This window comes from Peromyscus californicus, unplaced genomic scaffold, assembly GCF_007827085.1.
Source record: "Peromyscus californicus insignis strain IS unplaced genomic scaffold, ASM782708v3 Scaffold_9__1_contigs__length_137607984, whole genome shotgun sequence".
NCBI classification, from domain to species: Eukaryota; Metazoa; Chordata; class Mammalia; order Rodentia; family Cricetidae; genus Peromyscus; species Peromyscus californicus.
The window spans coordinates 37,692,803-37,708,539 of record NW_026294617.1 but is presented as its reverse complement, the minus strand read 5'-3'; positions in this window follow the sequence as shown (position 1 = coordinate 37,708,539).

The following is a 15,737-nucleotide window of genomic DNA, read 5'->3' as shown; positions in this document are numbered from 1 at the left end:
AAGGGAGAAAAAAATGTTTCCTGGACTGTAAACCTTTCCCAGATCTAAATGAGTGGCTTATGCTGTTCCGGCAGTACACTCGGGGAGCAAAGTAAAACGGTGGTTTGAAGTGGCTGGCGTTCGGTGTGACCTGTTGCACAGGCTGGAGCACAGCTGAACATCTGCAGTGTGTCTAACTATAGAGTCTCCTCCCTCCACAGGGCCAGCCTGAAGGTGAAGGGCCAGAGAAAGGAGACCACGCTGCTGGCTCCCTCCGGGAGGTTTACTAGGTGTAGTTGGCTGTGTTTTCTGCATGTCCACACTGAAGACACGGCCCGCTGGGGCCCTGTTGTAAACTGCTTATGGCTGAGAGCCGACTTACTTCCAGGGCAAAGGGTGGTCTAGAGAGCACTTAAACTTCCAATTTATTTAGCGGTTTAAAAGTCTCACACGCAGCCGGGCGGTGGTGGCGCACGCCTTTAATCCCAGCACTCGGGAGGCAGAGCCAGGCGGATCTCTGTGAGTTCGAGGCCAGCCTGGGCTACCAAGTGAGTCCCAGGAAAGGCGCAAAGCTACACAGAGAAACCCTGTCTCGAAAAAAACCAAAAAAAAAAAAAAAAAAATCTCACACGCGAAAATTACTGACAGAAATGCCCCCCGACTAGAGATGCAGAGTGCAACATATGATAATGGCATCTAATAGTTATTGTTTACCGTGTGCCAGCATTGTTCTAAGTGATAAACATAGGCCCTTGGTTTAGTTCAACAAAGCAGCCGCGATTGTTATCTCTAAGCTACTGAGAAGGGAATGGAGATGCTGGGATCACACAGCTGAGAAAGACAGAGGACACAGAGCTCAGCAGCAGCTCACCTGTCTCGTGGTTGCCTCCTGTAGCCTTAGCGTGATAACAATAGCCACTTGCACCCCTACTGCTACTCCATCCACTGAATGCACTTAATGTGACCAGCTCTGAGCAATAACCATGGAATCCCTTCCTCAACCCAGAGATCGAAACTATCCTTATCACCCCCAGTTGGTAGATCAGGAAAGTGAGAGGGAAAATTCGGTTACACGGAAGGGAGAGAATGAGGCACGGTGCAGTTCCTGTCTAGATCTGGATTCCATGCCGTAACACCGTGCTGTTATTGTTTCAACAGCTACCGGCTGCTGAGTGGCAGCTAATGCACAACCCAGATTGTGGGTATTATTAGCTTGGTTTATAGCTTTACATGGGGAGAAAACTAAAGTTCTGAGAATTCAGGTGATTTGCCAGCTTCTGGGTGGCAGAGTCACAATTTCTCCTTCCCCCCAACCCCCACCCCCAACAACAAGACCTCCCTCAACTCTATAGCTGTCATTCCCATGCCGCATGACAGAAGCTAAGTTGAGGGCAGGGCTGGTTTCTCACGAGGTTCTGAGAACGCTATCTTACTCCGAAGATCTCCCGAGGGTGGGGCTCGTAAAAGGAGTCTAGAAATAACCTAGGGCTGTGCTCCGATTTAGACCATCCATTTAGACCCCGTAAAGCACCTTCTCCATCGGTGGAGTCCGTACGACCTGTGGGATGTGGGCAGATTCCCCTCTCCCTGCAGTTCTCTTTCCCATTTCATTGGACTCAGTATTTCCAAACAGCACTGGCCCGGCCTTCATTCAGCGCAGAGCTCGGAGTACCCTCAGTTCCCGTCCTTGTAAGGGTTTTCTGCTACCCCAGCACTGCCCTTCTTTTGTAGCGCATATTCAGTTCTCTGGAATGCAGCCACCCGTAAGCATGACACACATCTTCAGAAGGCTTTCGAAATGCATCTCATTAGTGGACTTAATTTTGTTAAAGGGGAAGTGTATAGACACTATGCTCTGTAACCTCTTAGTTTCATGGAAGGCGCCCGGCCTTCAAAACCTAACAATTTACAAATCCTGAAGTCAATAAAAAGCAAAAGGCAGCAAACTAAGAAACAAACAGTTTGAATAGAGACTTTTCCTCCGGAGTTTTCAACAATAAAGAGCCTAGGGTAAATTGAAACTCTTACTCTATTAAGGAAAAATCAAATATATCCACTTAATAATCTAAGGAATATTTATTTTGGAGAGGCAGAGACTAAAAATATGTATGACATATCTTAGTGCATAATGCTTGAAAAATAGAGAAATGCCATAACAATGAAAAAACTTACAAGATATGGTTGTTCCAACAGGGAAGCAAGCCCTCTAGAGGGAATCTTCTGGAAGGAGGAGAGACTTGGCAGGAACTAGAAAAACTGGTGGAATTATAAGAGTTGACATAGAGGTTAGGGAAAGGACAGTCCACCCAGGGAGCTAGCATGTGATGAAGAGATAAGACCAAAAGATGTAGTCATGAGTCCTGCTCTGGGGCACAGAGCTCTTATGTAATATGAGACTCGTCTATACAAATCCACAGGGATGACCAAGGGTTTATAGTACTTTAAATATCAGGACATAGAGGAAAGTATTATTGAAAAGGGAAAATCATAGCCATTGCTTTACTATCAGCTGGCATGCTTGGACTCATGAATGACCCTTTAATAGAGATAGACTTATCATCGTGAGCAAGTCAATGGCTCTGGACTATATTTCCCTAAAGCTCACTCTCCTAACTCAGTGGACAGGAAGCCTCTCATGTCATCTGAACTTCCCAGCCACCTCTGAACTGCTCTAAGTTTCTATTCCTGAACGAGGAAAAGATCCTTCTATTCAGTGTGGATGAATAATGCATGTTGTGATCCTAATCAACACCTAGGCATATTTTTATAGCCAAGACTGTCTTAAGATAAATGGGCTCTCTTTGGGTCTTTGATTATTAAGTGCTTTGGGATGTGGCCTGAAGAAGTTCACTTCGTTTATTCAGACATTGAGGGAGTTCCTACAGTGGCAGCCAGCTTTCAGATTGGTTCCTGATGATCCCTGTTTCCTGTTGTGCCTGTTCTGTGTAGTATGGTATTAACAGGATATGGTAAACACAATTGTGTCTTTCTTCATAGATAGACTATAACAGACATTGTGGCTTTTGCTTTGCCCTCTCTGGGATCGTTTTTTCTCTGAAGGAAGCCAGCTGCCATGAGGGCACTAAGAAACCTTTAGAGAGGCTCATTTGGAAGAAGAACTGAGGTCTTCTGCTAACAGTTGGAGAGGAAGGGAAGCTTTTGGTCAACAGCTATGTGAGTTAGGTGGCTTAAAAGTAGAAGCGACAGCCCCAGGTGTTTCTTGGGGTGACTGTAGCCCTGGCTCCTCCCGGCCTTTGGCAGTGCCGAGGATTAACTCTAAGTCCTTATGCATGAGAGACAAGTGCCCTACCACCAAGTTGTAGCCCTAGCACTTACCATCTTGGTTTGAGCCTTAGGAAAGACCCTGAGTCACAACTCAGCTAAGCTACTCCTGCATTTCTGACACTTAGATATGGTGTGTTAAAATAAATGTGTATTGTTAAATGACAAAAATTTAATAAAAATATATTAAAAAATAAATGTATATTGCCTTAGGCTACTAATGTTTAGGTATTTTATTTTCTAGAAATTAATGATAAACCTGTCATTTGTTAGTTGTTGTGTCAGGAACTGGGAGTTAGGTTTTGCTCCCTATAACCTAACAGTACTAAGGGAAACAAAGACGTAAGCAAACACCCCAAACAGAGATGTGTCAACACCTAATTGTAACACATTACAACAAATGCTGTGTAGGAAATTCCTATTCTAGGGAGCCGGAAGATGTAGCGATGAATTCTACTTGGAGAGAACGGAGATCTGAAAAACACTTTACAGATAGTTGAGATCAGGGTCTAAGAAAGACCAGTGCATCTCTAGGCCAAAGAACAGGAAGAGCATACTCTAAGACCTGGAGGTAGGAGATTCAGCCAGTGATAGGAGATGTACTCACTTCCATCCAGCTGTGGCCAGGGGTTCACGGAAAGATTTCCTACTAGGAAAGATGAATTTAGCCTAACAGGTGAAAAGACACTGGTAACTTAGCTCTAAGCTGAATAGTCAGATATACATTGTATATGCTATGTTGCAAGTGTATTCACTAGATGGAGGCCACAAACAACATGCTATACTTCTGCTCAGTTGGTACTTACGTTAGAGACATGTGAGCTTCGGATACTATCTATATCACTTAATAGTATTTTCATTTTCTAAGTTTTCATTTTAAAATAATTTCAGATGTATTAAAAATTGAGAAAGAAAGCATCAGCGATATCTATATCTATATCTATATCTATATATATAGATATATATCTATATATCTATATATATATCCCAGTGGTAGAATGGCCTTGTGGCCCAGCATGGCCATGGCCTTATGTTCCAAACAAAGAGCAAAAGAAATGCAAAAATGATATGAGGAATTTCCATATATTCTTTTCACAGCCTCCCCATGCTAACATTTTATGTCAATGCAATTCAGTTTTAAAAATCAGAACATTAATATTGACACACTTCAACTAACTTACTGACCTTATTCAAATTCAGCAGTCACTTGATTGGTGTAATTTTTATGGTAAAGGGTCTTACCTTGGTTTTGGTTGTCACATCTCCTTAGTTTTCTTTATTCCAAAACAATATATCAATCCTTCTTTGTTTTTTGACAACCTTCATGCTGTTTTGTAGAATGTTTACCAAATTAGGTTTAGTTTATCTGATGTTTCACAATGAAATTTAAATTCTGTATTTTTGGCAAGAATAACACCAAAATGATGTCATACTGGAAGCTAAACAATATTGATATGCCTTGTTCTTGATGTTAATTTTGATCATGTGGTAATAGCTATTCTTGCTAAGTATTTTCACAGCAAATTTATGATTCCCCTTGTCAACAAGGATCATGTGTGAAGACAGTTAAAACTATGCACATTTACTTTTTTCATTAAACCACTCACTGTCCAGTAATTTAAAATTAAGTGGGTTTTAAAATGGTTGCATTAAAGTCATTGATACCTGAAATAATTATTTTGTATTTGCTAAATGGTGAAAAGATTTGAATTATGTTTTCTGGTACTTTTAAAACATGTTTGACCGGACTTGGTGGACCATGCCTTTGATCTCAGTATTCAGGAGGCCGAAGCAGGAGGATCTTGGTGAGTTTGAAGTCAGCCTGGCCTGAATAGCCAGAACCCCATAGAAAGGCCATGACTCAAAAATCCTGCCAAAAAACCAAACCCAAAACATGTCCCTTTAAAAATCATAGTCTGCCTTCAAAAATAGAGTCTCCTCCTCCTCCTCTTCTTGTTTCTAAGCTGTCCTTGAGGCCTTGTTCATAACGAATGGTACACAGCAGATGTAATTTTCAAGGCCAGATCATAAGGGGGCTGTGTCTTACTCTTGGCTGGCTCTCTCAGATGACCTAGTTTGCCGAAGGAAGTCAGCAGCCAGGTCGTGAAGACACTCAGGGCAGCTCTCAGGAGGTGTCCATGTGGAGAAGAGCAGACACCTGTGCCAACAGTCGACATTAACTCACAGGCATGTTCATGAGCTGCTGAGGCGTGAATCTTTTGGTGGCAGATAAGGCTTCAGATGACTGAAGGCTTGGCAGGCACAGTGACTGCAACCTTATGAGAGACTCTGAGGCAGAACCATGCAGATAAGGCACTCCCGGATTCCTGACCTACACAAGTGGGTGTGTGAGATAATAAATGTTTATTGTTTCAAAACATTACATTTGAGTATGGTTTGTAATGCAGGAAGAGTGATCTCATTCTGATGGGTAGTAAAAGACCTGTCAGAAGAAGTTCAAAAAGTACTAATATTAAGAAAGAAATGGTACCAAAAATCTTCCTCCCAACAAAAGGGTTTCATGCACGTTAAAATGATACTGAGGTCAACTTAAAACTGGAAGCAATCCACATAGCTCCAACAGCAGAATATATAAACAAATTGTGGCATGTACAGTCACTAGGTAAAATGTATAAACAAAATTAACACTCTATAGGAAATATGTGGAAATGTCTTATAAACTGGGTGTAACAAATTCAGAGCAAAAGGGAGGCAAAGTCGAACCTTTTTAAAAAAGATATAATTAGATAAGTAATAAATATATAAAGAAAAGCAAGAAGAGATTTCTTTTTTCTTTTCTTTTTTTAAAGACAGGGCCTCACTGCAGCTCAGGGTGCACCAGAACTCACAACAGTCACCTCAGCCCCTTGAGTGCTACCGCATCAGGCTTAGAGAGACATTTTCTGTGAGGAGCAATGTACAGGCTGGAATTGGAAAGGAGTAGTAGTTGGGGTTTTCTGAGTTTTGTTTTTTTTTTTTTAACATTTCCTTAAAAAAAAAATCTTGTGAAGGCTTATTTTACATACATTAAAGTTATAACGTGTTTGTGTATATGGATGTAAACACAGTACAATCTGTATGTGTTATATACATACTGATTTTATGACACTTCATGAAACGGTGTGTGTAACATCTTAAATATACACTTGGGGATGTAGCTCGCTTGACAGAGTGCCAGCCTACCACGCATGAAGCCCAGGTTTCAATCCCCAGAGCCGCATAAACCAGATATTGTGGTGCACACCTGTAATCCAGCACTCAGGAAGTAGGAGCAAGAGGAGCCTAAGTTTAAGGTCATTCTCCCCCCCCCCCCCCGCCCCCAGACAGGGTTTCTTTGTGTAGTTTTGTGCCTTTCCTGGAATTCACTCTGTAGCCCAGGCTAGCCTCGAACTCACAGAGATCCGTCTGGCTCTGCCTCCCGAGTGCTGGGATTAAAGGCGTGCGCCACCACCGCCCAGCTATATGTCATTCTTGATGACATCTAGAGTTGGAGGCTAACCTAAGATACCTGTGACCCTTTTTCAAAGAAAAATAGAAAAAAGATTAAAGGTTAAAAATAAAACATGCGTACAATATAGGATCTTGGGAACTGGACTAGTTCAAAAGGTGCACACGAAGTGAAGACACCGCAACAGCTTGAGAAGTAAGAATAAAAATAGTTCACAGTGGACAATAAACTGCACTTCCAGCCTGCAGAGGGAAACATCACTGAGTGAACCAGTGGTCGCTGGTTGCTGAGAACAGTTCCTAACCTGCCCCTGTGACTTACACACTTTCCAACTGAGAGCAGAACACAAACGGGCCCAGGAGGAAGTGGGCTTGAGAGAAGGAGGATTACGATGAGGTCCAAGCTGTGAGCACCTTATCTGACTTGTCTGCTGCTTATGCTCCACTTCTCTGTATCTCTGGACGCTGAGTAGACTGTGTTCTTATCCCATTTCCCCTTCCTATCATACGCCCACATCCGAAGCCAAGGCAAGGCTGAAGTCCAGCTTTGTTGATTTCTGGACCAGTCAGTGTGTTTCTCTCTATCTGACTGAGGAAATACGTTTGTCCCTTAACTTTGATCTCTGATTATGAATGAGAGGTTTTGTGACCTATTAAAGAAATCTCTGTCATCAGTGGCTGGTTGAATGAGAGAGATGTCTTTAGGGTGAATTGGGCCTTCCTGCTCCTGGAGGGGCACCTTATAAACTCTAGTGTGATATGCCCAGGGAAGAAGGTGACAGGTTACCTCTAAAATCACCCAGGTGACTCACAGATGACAACTTGCATCCTGTTTGATAATGTGACTTCTTTCCACACCCATCCGTCACTGAGAGCCACCTGTTACGGGAGAGCCACTCACTGAGCTGATGATATATGCCCATTCCTTCTTTCACTCACTCAACAATTAATTATTGATCTGTAAAGTATGTGTTTGGCTCCATCCTCATCTAAGTGACTCAGGACAGTACAGAAACAGGCCTGGGGCTCATCCAGCACTAGGCACATCTTCATCAAGTCAAACAGATGCATGTAAAATCACCACGAAGGTAAATGTAAATCTGCTTTTATTTGTTACAAAGAGAAGATAACTGAGGAGGAGCTTGGTATTGATGATGAGCAAATTTTATGGAGGAGAGTAGAGAGCTAAATGTTGTCTATGGAGAAAAGACAGGAAAAAGACTTTAAAAGGAGAGGTTTACTATTGCATAAAAGATTTTTACAAGGTATTCCTTTTATTTTTTTTGAGATTATAATACACTTACATAATTTCATTCTTCTCCTTCCTCCCTCTATAGCCTCCCATGTATCCCTCCTTGATCTCTTTCATGGCCCTTTTTTCATTAATTGTTGCTATATACATAGTTATACATACATACATACATACACACACACACACACACACACACACACACACACACACACACACACACACACATATTAGCTCTTACACTTAACTCAGCCCATTTCTGTTAATCTGTATGTTGCCACATGGTCCATGGCTTTACCTGTTGCCTTTACATGCTGCTCCCTGGACGGCAGGCTGGTCTCCCCCCAGCTTCCACCTCCCAGCCTCTCTTCTCTGTTTGTCCCACCTATCCTATACTTCCTGCCTGGCTACTGACCAATCAGTGTTTTAGTTATCAATCAATCATAGCAACATATATTCACAACATACAGGACATCCCACAGCAATATAGAGTCCTAAATACATAACTACACTGTGCTTAGCCTGTAGAATGCTACTTGTATGTATGTTTTCGGCATATTGGATAAACAGTTGGTGTGCTCTTCCCTGGGGAAGACTGTTCTTCCTACTCTCAGCATGCCTTAGTTGCTTGTAGTTCTTTGTTTAGGATTGAGGCCTTGCGGTCTTTTCCCCACTCACTTTATCATATCTAATGTTATCGCTCTTGTTAAGCTCACGTTTGAGCAGTCATGTTGGTGAGACTTCATGAGTGATGCTTTGATATTCCTAGGAGACAGACACACACACACACACACACACACACACACACACACACACACACACACACACACACACACGCGTTTATATACATACTTACGTGTACTATAGGCTTTTTCATGTAATAGCTAACAGTATGATCCCTTATGACTCTTTCAGACATCCTTACTGTTTTCTGACCGTCCTTCTTCCTTTTGGATTTATCTTCCCCTGTCTCTGATTAGAGCCCCTGCTTTTCCTCATTCTCCCAGTCAGGTCACTTATACCCTGCTATTCTCCTCTCTGTTATTTGCTCACTGCTCTACCTTGGCAATGGTCTGGTTTTGCTTTCCTGGTTGCTGCAATTACTCTAGGCTGTGTACTCACATCTGAAGATTTGGAGCTAGGAGCCTCTGAGGAGAGAGCATGTGATGTTTGTATTTCTGGGTCTGTGTTAGTTCACTCAGTGTGATCGTTTCTTGTTCCATCCATTTACTTGCGAAGTTTGTGATTTCATTTTTCTTTCTAGCTAAATAGTAAGCATTCCATAGTGTTTGTGTACCACATTTTTATCATCCATTCACTCATTGTGGGGATTGAGGTGGTTTCTATTTCCTAGCTATTGTGAATAGAGCACTAATGAACATGGCCGAGCAAGTATCTGTGGAGTAGGATGTTGAGTCCTTTGGGCATATGCCAAGGAGTGGTAAAGCTGTATCATATGGTAGATTTATTTTCAGTTTTTTGAGAAATTTTCACACTGATTTCCAGAGTGCCTCAACTAGTTTGCAGTCCTACCAACTGTGAATGAGTGCTCCATTTTCTTCACATTACCTTTAGCATTTGTTGTTGGTTGTTTTGTTAATCTTTGCCATATAGACTGGGGTAAAATAAACTATCAAAATTGTTTTTATTTGCATTTTCCTAATGGCTAGTGATGATAAATATTTTTGAGGATACTTTGTAGCCATTTTTTTCTTTTGAGAACTCACTATTCAAGTCCCAGAACACACACACACACACACACACACACACACACACACACACACACACACACCTGATGGTAGTGGCATATGCCTTTAATTCCAGCACTTGGGAGGCAGGAGGATCTCTGAATTCAAGATCAGCCTGGTCTACAGAGCAAGTTCCAGGACAGCCTGGGTTACTCTGTCTCAAAAAACTCAGTGTGTGTGTGTATGTGTGAGTGTGTGTGTGTCCTAGGATTATCAGAAGCAATACACACACACATATACACATATATACATTATATATATTTTTATATATCTGGACATTAATCCTCTGTCAGATATATAACTGGCAAAGATTCTCTCCCATTCTGTGGGTTTCTTCTTCACTCGGTTGATTGTTTCTTTAGCTGTGCAGAGGCATTTCAGTTTTAAGAAGTCTCATTTGTTGATTGTTGGCTTTAATTCTTGATCAAATCCAGAGTCCTTTCCTAACCGTTAACATCTAGGGTAAAGTTTATGTTTTCTAATAGCAGCGTCAGTGTTTCAAATTTCATGTTTAGATCGTTGATCTATTTGGAGTTGGCTTTGTGAAAGGTGCTAGAAAGGGTCTGGTTTCATTCTTCTGCATGAGGACATCCAGTTTTTTCAGCATCATTTGTTGAAGATGCTTTATTTTATCCAGTGTATATTTCCAGCATCTTTGTCAAATATTAAATGGCTAGAGTTACATGTACTATGTCTGTGTCCTTGATTTAGTTCCATTGGTTTTATATGTCTGTTTTTTTTAAATTCAATATCATGTTGTTTTTATTACTATGGTTCTGTAATATATCTTAAAATCTGAAATGGTAATCCATCTGGCACTGTTCTTTTTTTTTATCAGAATTCTTTTGACTGAGCATTTTTTCTATTTCTATGAAGAATGAGATGGGGGTTTTGAGTGGGATTGTATTGAATCTGTGAATAACTTTTGGTAGCCTAGTCATTTTCACAATATTGATTCTATCCATCCAGGAGCTTCAGATGTCTTTCCATTTTCTAGTCTTTATCTCTTTCTTCAGAAGTTTAAAGTTTTAATTGTGAAGGTCCTTCACTTCCTTGGTTAGGTTTATTCCTAGACATTTTATTTTCTTTGAGTCTATTGTGAATGCAAGTGTGTCCATGATCTCTTTCTCTGGATGTTTGATGTTGGTGTATAGGAAGGTTATTGATTTGTGCAAGTTGATTCTGTATTCTGAATTTGTCATATCTAGAAGCTTTCTGGTAGAATTTTTGGATTCTCTACCACATAATGTCATCTGCAGGTAGGGATAGTTTGACTTCTTCAGTCTCTGTTTGTATCCCTTGAATTTGCTTCTCTTGCCTTATTACTTCAGCTAGTAGTTTGAGCACAATGTTGAAAAAGAGTGGGGACAGCAGACATCCCTGTCTCATTCTGGACTTCAGTGAGATTGCATCAAATTATTGTCAATTTAGGATGATATTGGCTTTGGGTTCCTTATATATAGCTTTTATTATGTTGGGGTATGTTTCCTCTAGTTCTATATTCTCTAGGACTTCTGTCATGAAGGCATTTTGAACTTTGTCAACGACCTTTTCTGTATCTATTGGGATGATCAAGTGATTTTTGTCTAAGTCCGTTTATGTGGTTCATTATGTTTGTTGTGTATGTTGAACCATCCCTGCATTTCAGGGATAAAGCCAACTTGGTCCTGTTGTATAATCTTTTTGATGTGTATCTGTGTTCTATTTGCAAGTATTTTACTGAGAATTTTTGAATCTATGTTCATCAGAATATTGACCTGTAGTTTTCTTTTTTGTGTTGTGTCTTTACCTGGCTTTGGTATTGGGGTGAGATTGGCTTCATTTAATTGGATGGCTTATAGTTCAGAGGTTTAGTCCATTATCATTGTGGTGGGACATGGTAGTGTGCAGGCAGACATGGTGCTGGAGAAGGAGCTGAGAGTTTTAACATCTTGCAGGCAATGGGAAGTGAACTGAGACACTGGGTATGACTTGAGCATATATGAGACCTCAAAGTCCACCCCTACAGTGACAGACTTACTCCAACAAAGCTACACTCACTCCAACAAAGCCATACCTCCGAATAGTGCCATTCCCTTTGGGAGCCATTTTCTTTCGAATGACCACATATATTTATAAGTTTTAAATTACCATATTTTTATTTTTAACTTTTATTTCTGTGTATGTGTGTGCATCTGTGTATATGCCACATATTTACAGGTGTACAAGAAGAACAGAAGAGGGTGTTGGGTCTCCTGGGGCTAGAGTTACAGGCTATTGGTGAGCCACCTGATAGGAATTACCATTTTTAAAAATTAAGACATTTTCATGGCCCCACAAAGAAGTCATGGAAACATTATTTTTCATTCTTAATATCTGATACCACTGAACCACTTATTTAGGAGTGGATTTGACTGCTGTGGACATTTCCTTAATATGGGCCCACAATTTGTAACCTTTTGTATCCGGCTTCTCAGTATAATGTTTCAAGATACATTTCCCTTCTTGAATGCGCCAGTATTTCATTTCATTTTTTGAAGCCAAATAATATTCTTTCTTTATGAGTAAAGTAAATTTTACTCACCTGTTTACTAGTTTAGGAACTTCTGAATTGTTTCTATGTTTGGGCTCTTAGGAATGTCATTATGAACCACCACTTAAAAATTGTATGAAAACACGTTTTCATTTGTCTTGGCTGTATACTGATAGGAAGGACTACTGGCTCATATGGTAGCTGTATTTCAGCCTTTTAAGAAAAGTCCACATTTTGCTCCTCAATTCTGCAGTATTTTTTAAAGACAGGGTAGCCTTTATTGGCCTCATATTTGTAATGTAGCTGAGAATGACCTTGAATTCTCAGTCCTTCTTCCTCTAACCACAAATTGGAAAAGCAAATTTTAAAATTAATTTGTGCTTTAATCGCTTTGAAGGAATGCTTAAATCCATCTTGATTCATGGAGATTACTGAAAATTTATGTAATTATTGTAATTCCACCTCTGGGCACAGAGTTACTTTTAGTGGCTGAAAACTCAGCTACATCTAATGTTATTGAAATTCTGCAAATAGAAGCATCTAGACTCTGGTCGCAATTTCCATATATATATGTGAGTGTGGTGTTTGTGCCTGCACACAGACAAACTTAAAATCACCCAGAATATTAACAAATAACATTCCTCACATTGCATGTTAGTGTTATTAGCAGGGTAGCTGGTCAATCTATGAAACTCTCCCATTATCTTGCTAATGATGGGTTTATCCTCTGACAGCAGCATTTGAGAAGCACAGAAACATGGGCACATTCAGACAGCGAGCTAGTGACGGGCTCTGTGCAGAACAGAGCACTTCTTTGTCCACAGAGTTCTGGGCATCAAGATGAACACATACGCTCTGTGTGCTTCATATTTTATGTGACTCAGTATAAATGTACACATTCATAACCTCATGAGTACATATCTGTAAGTAAGAGGTTTCAACAGTTCTTTGGCATATTTAATAATTCCTCTACTATTCTTGGATAGGAAGTACTAAATTTCTGAGGTTTTACCAAGTATCACATTTTTCTGAAACACTGTAGAGATTATTTCAGTATAAATACTAGGGAAATGTTTTAACTTCCATTTTGTATAACCTTTATCACTTTTTTCTTTGACAACTTCATACCTGTACTAATACATCCTGATTACTCTCACTCCCACGCCCTTATCTTATCCTAACCCTGGCCACCTCGTCTCTTCTTGTTTCCCACATTCATGACTTTTTGTTTTGCTTTGTAGACCTGCTGAGTTTAACCAGGGCCATCTTGTTGAGCAGGAGTTTGGAACTATCTATTGGAGCCTGGTGACCTCATCAGTGGGCACACAACTAACTGATGATAAAGACTGCTCCATCCGCAGAATCCATCAGTAGCCAATAGCTTAGTAGGGAGGGTGAGGCCCCCGTGAGCCCTCCCCCATGCATGAGTGACTTCTGACAGACCCAGTCCTGTGCATTCCCAGTGCAGGGAGCTTAGCTGCATGTGAGATCATGGTGCAATGGCTGTGTCATGCCCAGAAGACAGAATGTCTCAGCCCTTTTCCCTGTCTTCTGACTCTTACGTTCTTTCTAGCACTCTTCTGCAATGGTCCCTGGACCTTAGAAGGAGTCGTACAAAGGTCTTGTTTAGGGCTGAACACTTAACTGTCACTTACACTCTACGTTCATCACTATTCACTGCAAAAAGAAACTTTGGATGAAGACTGACAGTAGAATTTGTTTACGGGAACAAGCATAAATATTTACAAGACACTTCGGTGCTCCGTCAATTTAGCTAAACAAGAGTAGTTAAGTTTTCCTCTAGAGCCTAAAACTTCCTCAGTCATGTGTTTTTGACTTGGTTTACCTTACCAGCCATGAATTCCCTCTTGTGAAGCAGGTCTCAAATCCAATCAGAGAGCAGTTGGTTACTCCCCTAACAGTTGTGTCGCTATTATACCCATGAGCACATATTGCCTGGCATGTTGGTATTGTAGGACGCAGAGTTCACCACTGATGGCTTTTTCCCTCCTGTGCCTATATAGCACCTTCCAGCACTATGAAAATGAACTTGTTTGATCTTGATTTCACTATAACTTGCTACAAAGGCATATGATGCACTGAGCAACAACGTCTTATCAACTAGTCTGGTGGGCATCCAAGAGGAATATCCAGAGATTGCATTGTTTTGGGGTCTCTGGAGCCTCCCTGACTGACAACTCTCAAGGAGGTATCCCACATCTGGTCCTTGAAATTTTGCTTAGTAATAACAATTATTTTTAGGAGCAGCTGTTTAGCCATGCAATATACATTCCTTACAACTATATTTTTAACTTACATTTTTCAATTGACTTACAAAGTGGTAGGTTTCTGCATGGCTTTTTTTTTTTTTTTTTTTTTTTTTTTTTTGGTTTTTCGAGACAGGGTTTCTCTGTGCAGCTTTGCGCCTTTCCTGGAACTCACTTGGTAGTCCAGGCTGGCCTCGAACTCACAGAGATCCGCCTGGCTCTGCCTCCTGAGTGCTGGGATTAAAGGCGTGCGCCACCACCGCCCGGCTTCTGCATGGCTTTTTTATAGATCCTTCATTTTGGTTTATCTTCCCCTCCTGTTCCTTCATCTCTCCCATCCCTTCAACCTTCTTTCTGTGTAAGCCTTTCTACCCTCAATCTACTCTCATATTATCTGCATTCTGCTATCCTCCCTGGAGGAATTACCCCCACCCTCCCCAATGGCCTCTGCTAAGTTTACAGAAACTCCAAGTTGAGCACACAGAATTAGAGATTTCGAGCCAAGATCCACTCATGAAGGAGAACATATGATCTTTGTCACTCAGTATAATTTTTTACAGTTCCATCCAATTTCCTGCATATTTCATATTTTTGTAGCTATGTAATGTTTAATTGTATATTTGATGTTTTGGTTGTGACCTTAACCTTTAATGGCTGGACCATCTCTCCAGCCCTCCATTGTATATTTGTACCACATTTTCATTGTCCATTTATCAGTTGATAAACATCTGGTTTGTTTCCATGTCTTAGTCATTGTTCTACTGCTGTGAAGAGACACTATGACCACAGCAACTCTTATAAAGGAAAGCTTTTAGTTGGGTCTCAGTCCATTGCAGCATGTCAGGAAGCATGGCAGCATGTAGGCCGGTACGGTGCTAGAGAAGCTAAGAGTTCTGCATCCAGAACTACAGGAAGGAGAGAAAGGCACTGGGCCAGGCTTGGGCTTCTAAAACCCCAAAGCCCACCCTCAATAACACACTTCCTCCAAAAGCCACACCTTCTCCAACAAGGCCACACCTCCTAATCCTAAGTAGTGTCACTCTCTGGTGAATAAGCATTCAAATATGTGAGCCTGTGGGAGCCATTATTATTCAAACAACCACATTCCAGTTCCCAGCAGTTGAGAATAGAGCAGCAATAAATGTGGATCAGTGCCTATCTTTGTAATGGGATACTGAGTGCTTGGGGATATGTCCAGGAGTAGAATAGTTGGATCAGCTGATAGTTAGATTTCCAGCTTTTTGATTTCCATA